At 38.2% G+C, this 11649-nt stretch overlaps 1 long non-coding RNA gene across 1 annotated transcript; it reads left to right on the top strand.

The window, feature by feature from the left end:
• The first annotated feature begins 462 nt into the window (after positions 1–462).
• LOC105420121 (uncharacterized) lies at positions 463–11016 on the top strand. Its single transcript, XR_966451.3, has 2 exons — positions 463–696; positions 10791–11016. It is a non-coding gene; the product is annotated as an uncharacterized LOC105420121 (long non-coding RNA).
• The last annotated feature ends 633 nt before the right edge of the window (positions 11017–11649 follow it).

The raw sequence follows: 11649 nt of genomic DNA, 5'->3' as shown, positions 1-11649 counted from the left end.
ATCTCGCCTTCCAGATCTAGATGATCTGGCGGCATGTATCTTGCGTTTTGGTGAACCCGAAATTTGAGATCAGTTTCTCAGAACCTTGCTCGAGAGCAATAGCAGGTATACCAACCAATGAGAGAGGAATTATAGGTGGGTTTGAGACTTACTCGGGCTGACTAGTGTGGGTGCCCTCTTTGATCACAAAAAAAGCCCCCCAACTGCTTTAACTGGTTTGGAATCAGTCTCCCTTGAACCAAATTCTTTCCTCACTCTCTCTCTCTTAGGGTATGACAAATGAATTGAAACCAAAATTTATCAATTTTTTAAAGGATGTTTTTTTTTTGCAAAGAAAGCACTCTTTCTTAAGGGGTGCTTGTTTACAAAGAAAGCCCTCATGGCATTTTCCCATGAAACATTTTCCTGCTTTTGTTTCAAGGAAATATGCCCTTGGATTGCCACTTTCCTTTCATGGTACGGAAAGTCGGACATTCCCTTCCTTTCAGCCTTGCCCAATGTGCATATGTCTCGTGTCTCCCTTTCATTTTACCGGTGGAAGAGTATCTCTTTCAAGCTCTTCCCATTTTTTGAAGTCGCATCTCTTTCTCTTTCTTTTATCTTTGATCTCTCTCTGTCGCTCTTATTTTGCAGGGAAGAACCGTTGAACGATCTTTCTGTCAATCTCTCCCATCTCACTAGAATTGTGGATGCTTGGTATGGTGCTCCCCTTCGTCTCTCTCTCTCAATTGACATCGTAAATTTTTCTATTGGGCTTACTGCAAAGCTATTTTATATAGTAATCAAGATTTAAATAATTATTTTTTGGTATCACAAAGTAAATCTTTAGATCAAGCTTTTACCCATTTATAGAGTAAATCTTTAAACCGAGCTTTCCCTCATTTGCAGATTTACTTGGTAAACCAAGCTTTCCCCCTTGATTTACTGTATAGTGGCTCCTCTCTCTCTTGATTGACTTTAGTAATTTTTCTACCGAGTTTACTGTAAAGCTATATTTTTACATAGTGATCAAGCTTCATATCGTTATTTTACAGAATTACGATGTAAATATATAAATCAAGCTTCCACCATTTTATGGTGTAACTCTCTGAATTAAGCTTTCTCTCATTTTACAAACTTACTTGGTAAATGCAGCTTTCCCTCTTTTACCCTGATTTAAGGGATTTAAATACTCTCTTGCCTTTCTATATTTGTATATCAAACGTGTTGTTCGAGCATATACATTGTTGTATACTAGTTGTCAATCTAGATTTGAAACCATGTAATTCAAATTGAACATGCATTATTTTCCTGCATATTTGGGTAGTTCTATGGATTTTCTCTTTGAAATTTTATGGGGAGAGTTTACAGTTTTATTATGGTTTTGTTGCAAAACTGTTTCTATAAGAGAAATTTCATAATGGATTGAATTTTTAATGTCCATGTTTCAATTTCTGTGTTCTTAAATTTCCTTCTGGGATTTAGACAGAGTGAGAAAAAGGGATCTGTTGATTCATGAGTTGGAGTGGTGAATGTTAATGTAAAGTTCATGAGATATCAAAGGTCTGTTGATTTTTCAGAAGGAAATGGTTTGTTCTTTTATGTAACTAAGAAAAAGGAAATTAGCTATTCAATTATTATCATCAGCCCAAGTCAAGGTTAATGTAGCTGGTGTCATCAATATAATGCAATTAGTGATCATATGTTTTGCTTCATTTTGTAGAGGATGAAGCTGATGTCTCCTTTATGGAATTTTCTCATTTTGTTCTCATGATTGTTTTCTGTTTATAAAGGAATCTCCTTTCACTGATGTTGCTCGTGATTGTTTAGGCTGGTTTTCTTGTTGCTCGTATTTTCTATGTTTCTTTCTTTAATTTATATTTTATATTTGAATTAGAGGGAGTTCCTGATCGTGTAACATAGGGCCTTGAAAAGCTAGAGTATGTCAAGACTATATCACCAGTAGTTGTTTGAAGTGCTCCATCAATGCTGTTAGGGCCTGGGTTGCTCTTAGAACTCCCATGGATCACTTTGATGGCACCCATTATTGGTGGCAGCCAATTTGATGGGTGTGTATTTTGGGCATATTCCAGGCAATTGATTGCCACTGTTCATTTAAATCTGCCATCAGGCAAGCCAATATCATCGTTTTTTATTTGAACTGATTCGTAATGGTCATTGAGTTTGTGGCCAAGCCGGGTAAGATTTGATGGTTTCTCTTCTTCCATAAAGTCCATTAAATGCCACCATCTCTGGTCTCCAAATAGTAGGCCCTTTTTAGGTGTCAGTGGTAAAAACCATTGCTGAAATAGGGTCTTCTCTTGATGGTTGGGATACTCATGATGATCGGAACAGATTAAGGAAGATATTTTGAAGTTACTGAGCAGGCGGTTGACAACCCCCTTATCCCTCTTGCACATTATACACTAATTTATGTTTTATAGGACTTGATGTTTCGAGTGATGTATAGCTAACACTTTACTTAAATCAATAGACAAACAAAGGCCTGGACCCTAGGTGGGGCTGATCATATCCAAGCTCCACTTGATGTTGCAGCTAATGAGGTAGATGGATTTTACAAGAAGTCACCATCAATATTTGGGTTCTCTAAATTATCATGTCCTCTTTGTTGTTAGTTGCTAGTGTTTTCTTGCAAAGAAGATGGCAATATGGATGCCTCACTGAGGTCCTCATCTTTCAAATCTCATTGGACCAACCCATTATGCCCTCGCTTTGGAGGATGTCTCGAATGGTGGATTAACATTGGAGGTAATGTCAGCCAAGGTGAGGTTGCTAGTGCGCTTGTGTATTTGCATCTTGTATACTTACCATCTCCCAGGCGGAATCTAGTATGTCTCCAAAACTTTTCTTGTATCATACTTATAGTTTTCCATGTTCCCGATGACTGATTCCTGCTGTGTTTTCCTTATCTGTCCAACCCAAATTTGTGTTGACCAGTCTCTTCCATAGCTTGCCCAATATGTGGTGAGGGCAAGAGAATCAAATGATATATACATTTACTAGGATTTGTTGTGGGAATCTGATCTAATGATATTTCAAGGAATCACAATTTCCTAAGAGATGCGAGTGGCTTGCCATGTCGGTTTTGTGTTAATGTCACCTACCATCTTGGATCAACCTACTCAATTTCTCATGAAGATGATGACCAGAGATAAATGTTTTTATGTTGTTGATAAACTCTTTTGAAGTGATTTTTTCTGTACCTAAATAGAACTTTAATTTTAGTTAGTACAAGATGCTGGATTGGGATAACAAAAAGGATATTCTAGTTTTTATTTTATTTTATTATTATTACTAATGTCAATATTGGATAGTTAGTACAAGATGCTGGATTGGGATAACAAAAAGGATATTCTAGTTTTTATTTTATTTTATTATTATTACTATAGTCAATATTGGATTGTTGTTGATTTTCAGTTTCATCTGCATAATTCTATGTGGTTACATCAAAGTGGTGCGGCCCTTCACTGCACCATATATAGCTGACTAGATTTTGCAAGATTTGCCAGCCGTGGTGGTTCATAGCCCTCATATGTGGGCACATCATGCCATGTGATGCGCCCCCTATGTGGCCTCTAGGCTTTTGTGAAGTGAAAATTTTCCTTTGATTTTGAAAATTACAGACCTTTTAGGTTTTTTGTGCAAAACATCCAGTTGATTTACTGCTATCTTTGAAGGATTTTGGACAAATATTTTTTGGTTCATCAAGGGTATTAAGAGGCAAGAAGAATAAACCAAGAAATCAAAATTTCTTCCGGTTTTGGGTTTGAGTTTGAAACCAAAATCAATTTTCTCAGTATGTCTCATTACTACTTATTTACGAACAATGTCTTCATATTCTTCAAAGTAACAAAGATCTGGCACAAACACATGTGAGACTTCCCTATTGTCGAGACCGAAATAGAGTTTATTGTACACTGTGGAAAACCTTATACGTGGGAATTTATTGGCAAATGGAACATCTTGCTAGTATATGCATGCTTAAAGAGAGTGATGAAATTAGAAAAGATCCAAAACAAACAAAAGAGAGTAATAAAGCATCAAGAGTTGTATGAAGTCTGCATATGAGTTGTATGCAGTCTGAATATTTTTTGTGAAAATAAAGATGATGATGAAGTTGCATCTGGTTGTAGGATTTATAAGAGGGAGAGGATGACTGATATTGGCAGTATTGGGTAAAAGCAACCCCATTAGAAGAAAGATCCAAAAACAAACAAAAGAGAGCAATGAAGCATCAAGAGTTGTACGAAGTCTGAATAGTTTTTGTGAAAATAAAGATGATGATGAAGTTGCATCTGGTCGTAGGAGTTATAAGAGGGAGAGGATGACTAACATTGGCAGTATTGGGCAAAAGCGGCCCCATTAGAAGGGGCTTGCATTTGGGTGCATTTTTCACCTAGTACCCTGTGGTTGTTGCAGAAGGAAGAGTAGTTGTACGCGCTGCAATTGAAAATCGATAAAACATGAAGAAAGGAACAAAGTTTTTAAGCAAATTGCCAAATAGTTTTACCTCCAGTGTTCAACTCAATGTAATTTGTGTTGATAACATGAAGTTTATGACTTAGGCAATTGGACAGTTTGGTCTCCGTAGTCTTACATCTAAGAAGCATAGGGATCCCTTATTGAGAGACAAGGTGAAGGACATTAAAAAGATTTTGAATTCCCATAGTGGTGTGGAACAAGTATGGCATCACAATTATGCACGATGATTTGGTTCGATAGAAGGACGAGCTCAATTATTAATTATTTGGGCAGCTATTAGAATTTTTCTTGAAATTTGTTAATATATCGGACCATTCACATGATGCAAATTACTTGTTGAAGTTGTTGGATTAGATTGTTGATGAGGTTGGGGAAGAATATGTGGTACAAATTTTTAAAGACAATGCTGCCAATTGTATACTCTGTATTGGCATCTGTTGGCATTGACGAGCACATGGTTGTTGGAGACGGTAGTGAGATCGGTTCGGGATTCGCCGAACCCCCCTATAGTGGAAGCTCCTTGGGGTTTGGATCGACATCCGTACAATGATCAAGACAAGGAACGATATCCTTAGGTTTATGGAAGCGAGATCCCATGTCAATGGGTTCGATGTTTTGATTAGCAGGAATCTAAGTTCCACTATTCATAAAATTGTGGTTGTCCAGTAGAGCTAGTATGATTTTCCTTGGTTAAGGAATCGAGGTTTAAGTTTGTCATATAACAAAATATCGAGATTCTCAACTATGTTTGGCATATGTTTTAAGTCTTAAGTATCACTCTCGGGAGTGGTTAACTATGAGAAAAAGGGACTAGATATTACCATCATGGAACTTATGATTCCTAAATAATGGGAACTTGGGACAATGACAATCTATAATTTGGTATCATCTGTTAATGAAAGTAGATCCTACAAACATGGAACGTAAGATTTTAATATACTAAAAACTTGGACCATGGTTGATGTGAGTGGGAATCTATTTCGAAATGAAATTAGATTCCACTGATGGATGGAACGTGGTCCCCTTTTTTGGGAGCGAGATCCCAAAATCAAAAAACCGGGGTCCCTATAAGATCCTTTGTAGGAACCGTGGGATCGAGGTTCTGGAGCAGGATCGTCACCCTACACACAAGGTTCCCTTAACTATGGACGAGAAAGCAACTATTTTGGACTCCTTGTGCAACACATTATCTAGACCTAATGCTTTAAAATATATCGTAGTTGTTAGAAGGGCAATTTTAGAAAGTTAAGGGAATCATTGGCTTCATCTATGATCATATCTATCTTAAGCGTGATGAAGGAGTTTAAGAAGACTGGTGAATAGTGAGACCACAAATTACTAGATTTCCCACAATATATCACACTCGCCAAGGTATTTGCTAGCATAGGATTGCTTGATGGGTCACATTCACTTCTGAAAGGTGGTCCAAAAGTAAGTAATCTAAGCATCTAGAGGGAGAAAATTAAAACTGTGCAAGTAAATTTTCAGTCCGCCTTATTTGGACATTTCTTGTTCTCTGATGTAAGTGTTAAGATTGCTTGATGGTGGAGCCAAGCCCACCATGTGCTGTACATACATTGGGCAATGATTTCAGCGAAAGAAGAGATCATGTTGGTTCTCAAAGAAGATGAAAGTAGAGATGGGACACACAACTGCTCCGGATCCTTCATTGCGTGGATATTTTATGAATACACCCTTCATTACAAATACTTGGTCATTGAGTTAGATCATGAAATCGATGTAGATTTCTTAGATATTCTTAAGACATTGGTCCCTAATAGGAGTATAGAAGATGTAAATTAAAGCAATCATCATTATCATCATCATCATAGCTTTTTTCCAATTAATTGGGGTCGGCTACACGAATCCTGGTCCGCCATTCTGCTCTATTAAAGGCCATACCCTCAGCGAGGCTATAAGTCCCCATCTTTTTTTAGACTACGTCCAACCACATCCTTTTGGGCTTACCCCTTGCCCTTTTTAGTCCTACTTGAACTAACTCGCACCTCCTAATAGGGGTGGTACTTGGTCGATATTATACATGGCCAGCCCACCTAAGTCTACTCTCTGTCATCTTCGTGTGCCTTGGGGGACGTTGGACTTGGCCAGCCCAAACTAAAGCAATGAGTTGATCAAAGTTTAGTGTGCCTTGGGAGATTTCAGATGGGAAATCACAATTCTGAATAGATTTAACATACAATCAAGTGAGCATACTTGTATGAAATATCAATGTGCAAACTTTGAATTACAAAGATTAAAAAATTGTTTCTGTTTGTGTTTACTTTATTTGACTTGTATAAAATTATTAAATATGCAACTGAGTGCTGGCATCTTTTGGGAGTGAGACACCTCATTTTCAACATCTTGCCATTCAAGTATTGAACCTTAAACTGTATAAGTCAACTAGTTATGAGCAGAACTGATTTTAGCTTTAAGTCTCTTTTTGCTTGGTATACTACAATAAGATAGTAGAAATCTACCAAAGCATTGATAAGTAACCTTTCTACTCTTGTTTGTTACCTTTATTTTTATACAACTCCGTAATAAATGAAGGAATGTGCTAGAGCAAAAGGATATAATTGATATAGCATATTTTTGTACAACAAAGGCCTTAGGAGTGGTGTTAGAAGCACAAGTAGTCATGGACATTGACCCCATTGTCTTGGATGAAGTTGATGGTACAAGTGAGTGGATACTAGACCCATACTCAGAGCTGTTGTTTGAGGGTGGAGCCTTAACTTAGTTGGATGTCTAATGAACATCAAGAGCTGATGAAGACCCTAAGCCTGGACTAGAGTTGTGTCCACGTTCTTGTCAGTTCCAAAGATTGAGGAGGAGGACTCGGTGGAGGCAGAAGTAGATGATGGGGTGGCAGTGGGGGGAGAATATTTGTATGATGGGGGGCACAGTGGAGGGAGAAGTATATGTGGATGATGGGGGCAATGATACAATTGATAATGGCTCAGCTGCGGATCTGGGAGACATAAGAGATGCACATGCATAGGACTTGGAGTCTGATTTAATGTAAGTGCTTGGTTGGAATAATATATGCTCCTTTGTGTTTAGTTGAGTTTAATGGATGGATTGGATGATTTTATTATGCATGTTAATTATATTAATTAATAGGGATGGAAACTATCTTCATTACTTTTTATCAGTTACTTAGACACGATATATATTAAGGATAAGTACTAAACAAAAATGCTCCTACTATCATATAATTCACATAATAATGTTGATCTTCACAGTTTTATAACGTTTAACAAAAATTTTAAATACTTTTTGTTCATTAACTTCGTAGGAAGGGATCCTCGTGCATCAAGGCAACATTGATGCACTTGGGACATCTAACCCTCGTAGAGCCTCAAGTTTGCATCCCACATTTGAGAACTTAGTTGATGCTTTTTGTAGGTGTTATTGGTGCCTTAAAATTTAGATTACTACGACCCAAGATTTCTTGATGGTTGTACTTTTGTATCAACTAGTTCATTCTCTTGGTGAAGGTAAGCAGTTTTAGATTACAAAATTTCCTATTTAGTTTGCTTTTTATCTCGACAAGGATGGTACTTTACAGAGTTTTAGAATATGCAAGATCTTGATTGGATGTCTGTATTTGGTGCATTATTATACCAAATATTCACATTGCTTGCTATATCTGTAGAACACCTCCAGGCTTGAAACTGTTGACGTGCATCTAACTTGTTCAAAGTTTCACAAATGGAAAACTTGGTGATGCTGCTACCTTTTCAAAGAAAGCATTAGAGGCTTGTAAGGACCCAAATCTTTCCGGGATAACAATGGTTAAAGTTACACGACTAAGCGCAGGAAGGTGAATGTGAGCGGGTGGATGCGTGTTAGAGCGCACGCGCAGGTAGACGAGTCTGCGAAAAGAGAAGGCAGAGGTGAGCGCGTATTTGGGCACGAATGATCGAACACAGTTAGGCGCGAGTGAATGGATGCGCCGTTCAACGCAACGAGCGCGCGGTTGAGTGCGAGAATGGATATTGCACGCTAGCAAGTGCAGATGGCTGAACGCGTGTTGAGAGCACGGGCAGATGAGCGTGTTGCTAGGCGCGGGTGGTGTATGGTAGTCTAGGGAGCTCCTTCTCTCTCATGTTTGCTCTGTATGCATGAGTCCAAGTGGTACATGCATGCCGCACCCCCACCATGATGTCTCCCATGCTTGTTCCCTCTCTCTCCTATGCATGCAAACTTATTTGCCATGTGGCAAGTGAATGCTGCCACCATCCATACTTATTTGTACACCCGACCCACTCATGAAATGGGATTTTATCTCTCTATCCTCACTTGCTCTCTCTCACCCACGTTCACCTTCTCCTCCGATAGTTATTTGACCTCTTCAAGCCTTAGGCCCTTAAGCTTGGACCCAAACCATTGGAGCTTGGCAGCCAAGGTGAGGTTGGTGGAGCACTGCGGGATTTCTATTGGGATACGTAAGTGGATGTGGTTTCCATGTCTTCATGCTTATGTTAATACATGCTTCCTTACCTAATCAAAGTATGAAACTCAAGTATAAATATAGGTGTAAATGTAAGTGAGGGTGCAAGCTACTGAAATTGCTGTAAAATGTGTTAGCTTTTTTAATCTATTTCAGCATGGAAAAGACCCACCTTATTTGATTTGAAAGTTATTAGCCATTTTTTGAAGCATACCAGATTTATGAAATAAAATTTCAGGGATTTAACGTATTTTTGTATGGATCTTTTTACTGACCAAAAAATATTAGAATGAGGTCAAACTATTTCTAAATAATAGATAGATGATTCTATTTTGAAAATAGTTTTGAAATCATGATGAAATTCCCTATAGTTTGAAAGTTATGACTATTTTTATATGAGGATGTCACCCTGGATTTTCTGCTATGAAAACGAGAACTCCATTCAAGAACAGCTTGAGTCCAATATTTGGGGTTACCCTTTTACAAAAGTTGTGTTTTCGTGAGCCTAGATTGTCGTAAAAGTGGTTTCAGGTTCAAATGATTTTTGAACTTCACGATATGTTTTTAAAGGTGAACTATGCTCATATTGAAAAACAAGGAGACAATGTTTTGATATCTATTTCATTGTTATGATATGAACATGGAATGAATGCATGATAATGAGGACATGCTTTGTTATGAAATGAATGTATGATAATAAAGACATGCTCCATTATGAAGTGAATGCATCATAATAAGACATGTTCTGTTATGAAAGGAATGCATGATAATGAAACATGCTCTGTTATGATATGTGTGCATGAGATATGCTCTATTATGAAATGTGAGCATGACAATCTGTTGCTAATGAAAAATGTATGCGTGGTAATGAGACACTCCTCTGTTATGAAATATGTGCATGATAATGAAACATGCTCTGTTGTGATGTGTGTGCATGATACGTGATAAGACTTGTGTGGTCAGCTATGTGATAAGGCCTGTGTGGTCAGCTATGTGATATGGGTGCATGATACATGCTCTGTTATGATATGTGTACATGATAATGAGACATGCTCTGACATGATGCTTGTGTGGCAATGATGACACTTGTGTGGTCATCTATGTGATGAGATCTGTGTGATCCTGAGACATGTGCATGCATGGTTGTAATAAGACATGCCTATAATGTGTGAGCATGGACTTGCCAAACTATGATAAAGTTGTGCCGACAGTTGAGATCTTTCCCTGACTTTCGATGATAAGAAGGGAGCTAGGAGGTGATGTAAATTTGGGAGGGTCGAGCACTATGGATTGGGTTACCTTTTGGTAGTGTAACGCTCTCTCGCCAGAAAGGCACATGAGAGGGTCGTGTCTTGCAAGGTCTCCTCCCATCAAAAGCCCCAAAGCGCTCTGGGGACTGTGTCTATGTGCGAGGCACTACTCATCGGCTCCTCCTGTGGTGGTGCTTCCCTCCTGATGAGATGGTAGAAGTTCTAAGCATCGGAATTTGATTGGCCTGATGAATAGGGCTTCTACTTCAGGAGTAGGTGAACTACGGAGTGAGTTAGTTGGTAATTGGTGATCTTGTTTGTGCTTGCCTAATTATGTTGATATGTTAAAATTTTTATGGCTGAATGGTTTGATCGATCTCTGCTCATATCATATATGATTGATCTAATTTGTTATTGCTTCATTATGAATCATGCACGACACATTGTTAGATATGATTTTGATATATGGCTCATGTTTTATAAGAATTGCATAATGCCTTGGGTTTTGTTATACGATAAGATGTATAGGCAAGAAAGTATGACGTATTGATCTACTTATCGGGCTTTACAGCTCACCCTTTTAACTCTCCTCTATGTAGAGTGATAGCCGCTGGGTTTTAGAAGGACGTTCTGGTGATCGCGGTTGGAGCACCATAACCCCCTTCTTTTGAAAGTTTCTTTATTTAAGTGTATGTGATAGATGGCAGTTTGGTCATATAGTTCGTTTTGTATTGGAACTATGTACTTTTGTTGGGCCTTTTGTGCTTTAGACTTTTTTATAATATTTTGGAGCTAATATATATAGTTTGGGACTTGTTTGTCCAACCCTTTGTGGTCATGTACTTTGTGTTTTGTTTTCGTTCGTGGTTGGTTTTGATTCCTTCTTTTCAAAGCGTTGAGCACACTCCAACCTGAGTGACATTCGTTACCTGTGGTCGCAACCCTGCGCCCTATTGTCCTCGTGGAAGGCTCGGGTTAGCTCTCGGGTCCAGCAAGGACAGTGAGGGGCGGCGCTGTGACAAGTCTCTTGCATTTAAGCGATACTTTGAGACGCTTGATTATCTTAATGAAGCTTTCGAGGCTGATCCAGCACTTTTCGAGGCTTACTTTCACTGTGCATCTGCCCTGCATCAATTATGTAGGTACAAAGTTGACTTTTGCTACCATCCCCCCAAGTACACCATGGCTTGAATGAGTAACTACTTTTTTTGTGGCTGACCAGGAGCATGTCCAATGCAACATATATTCACCCGAAAAACATACATCATATTAGCATTTTATTTTTGTTTTCACCTTCATGATTTTCAAGTGTTGATCAAATAATAACTGTGTTGATTCGTATATATTTGCTAATGTTAAAAATCTCTCATAAAAGGAAATATTTAGAGAAGGAACACAAACTATATTGTCCAGCTAACATGTTGAGTAATTTTCGTAAAATGCTTAAATAGATACTAG

The sequence above is a fragment of the Amborella trichopoda genome, chromosome 8 (genome assembly GCF_054954075.1).
Source record: "Amborella trichopoda isolate Santa Cruz 75 chromosome 8, AtrichopodaSantaCruz75HAP2 v2.0, whole genome shotgun sequence".
Classification (NCBI taxonomy): domain Eukaryota; kingdom Viridiplantae; phylum Streptophyta; class Magnoliopsida; order Amborellales; family Amborellaceae; genus Amborella; species Amborella trichopoda.
The sequence above is the reverse complement of the archived record's forward strand: the minus strand, read 5'-3'. Positions and strand labels throughout refer to the sequence as shown.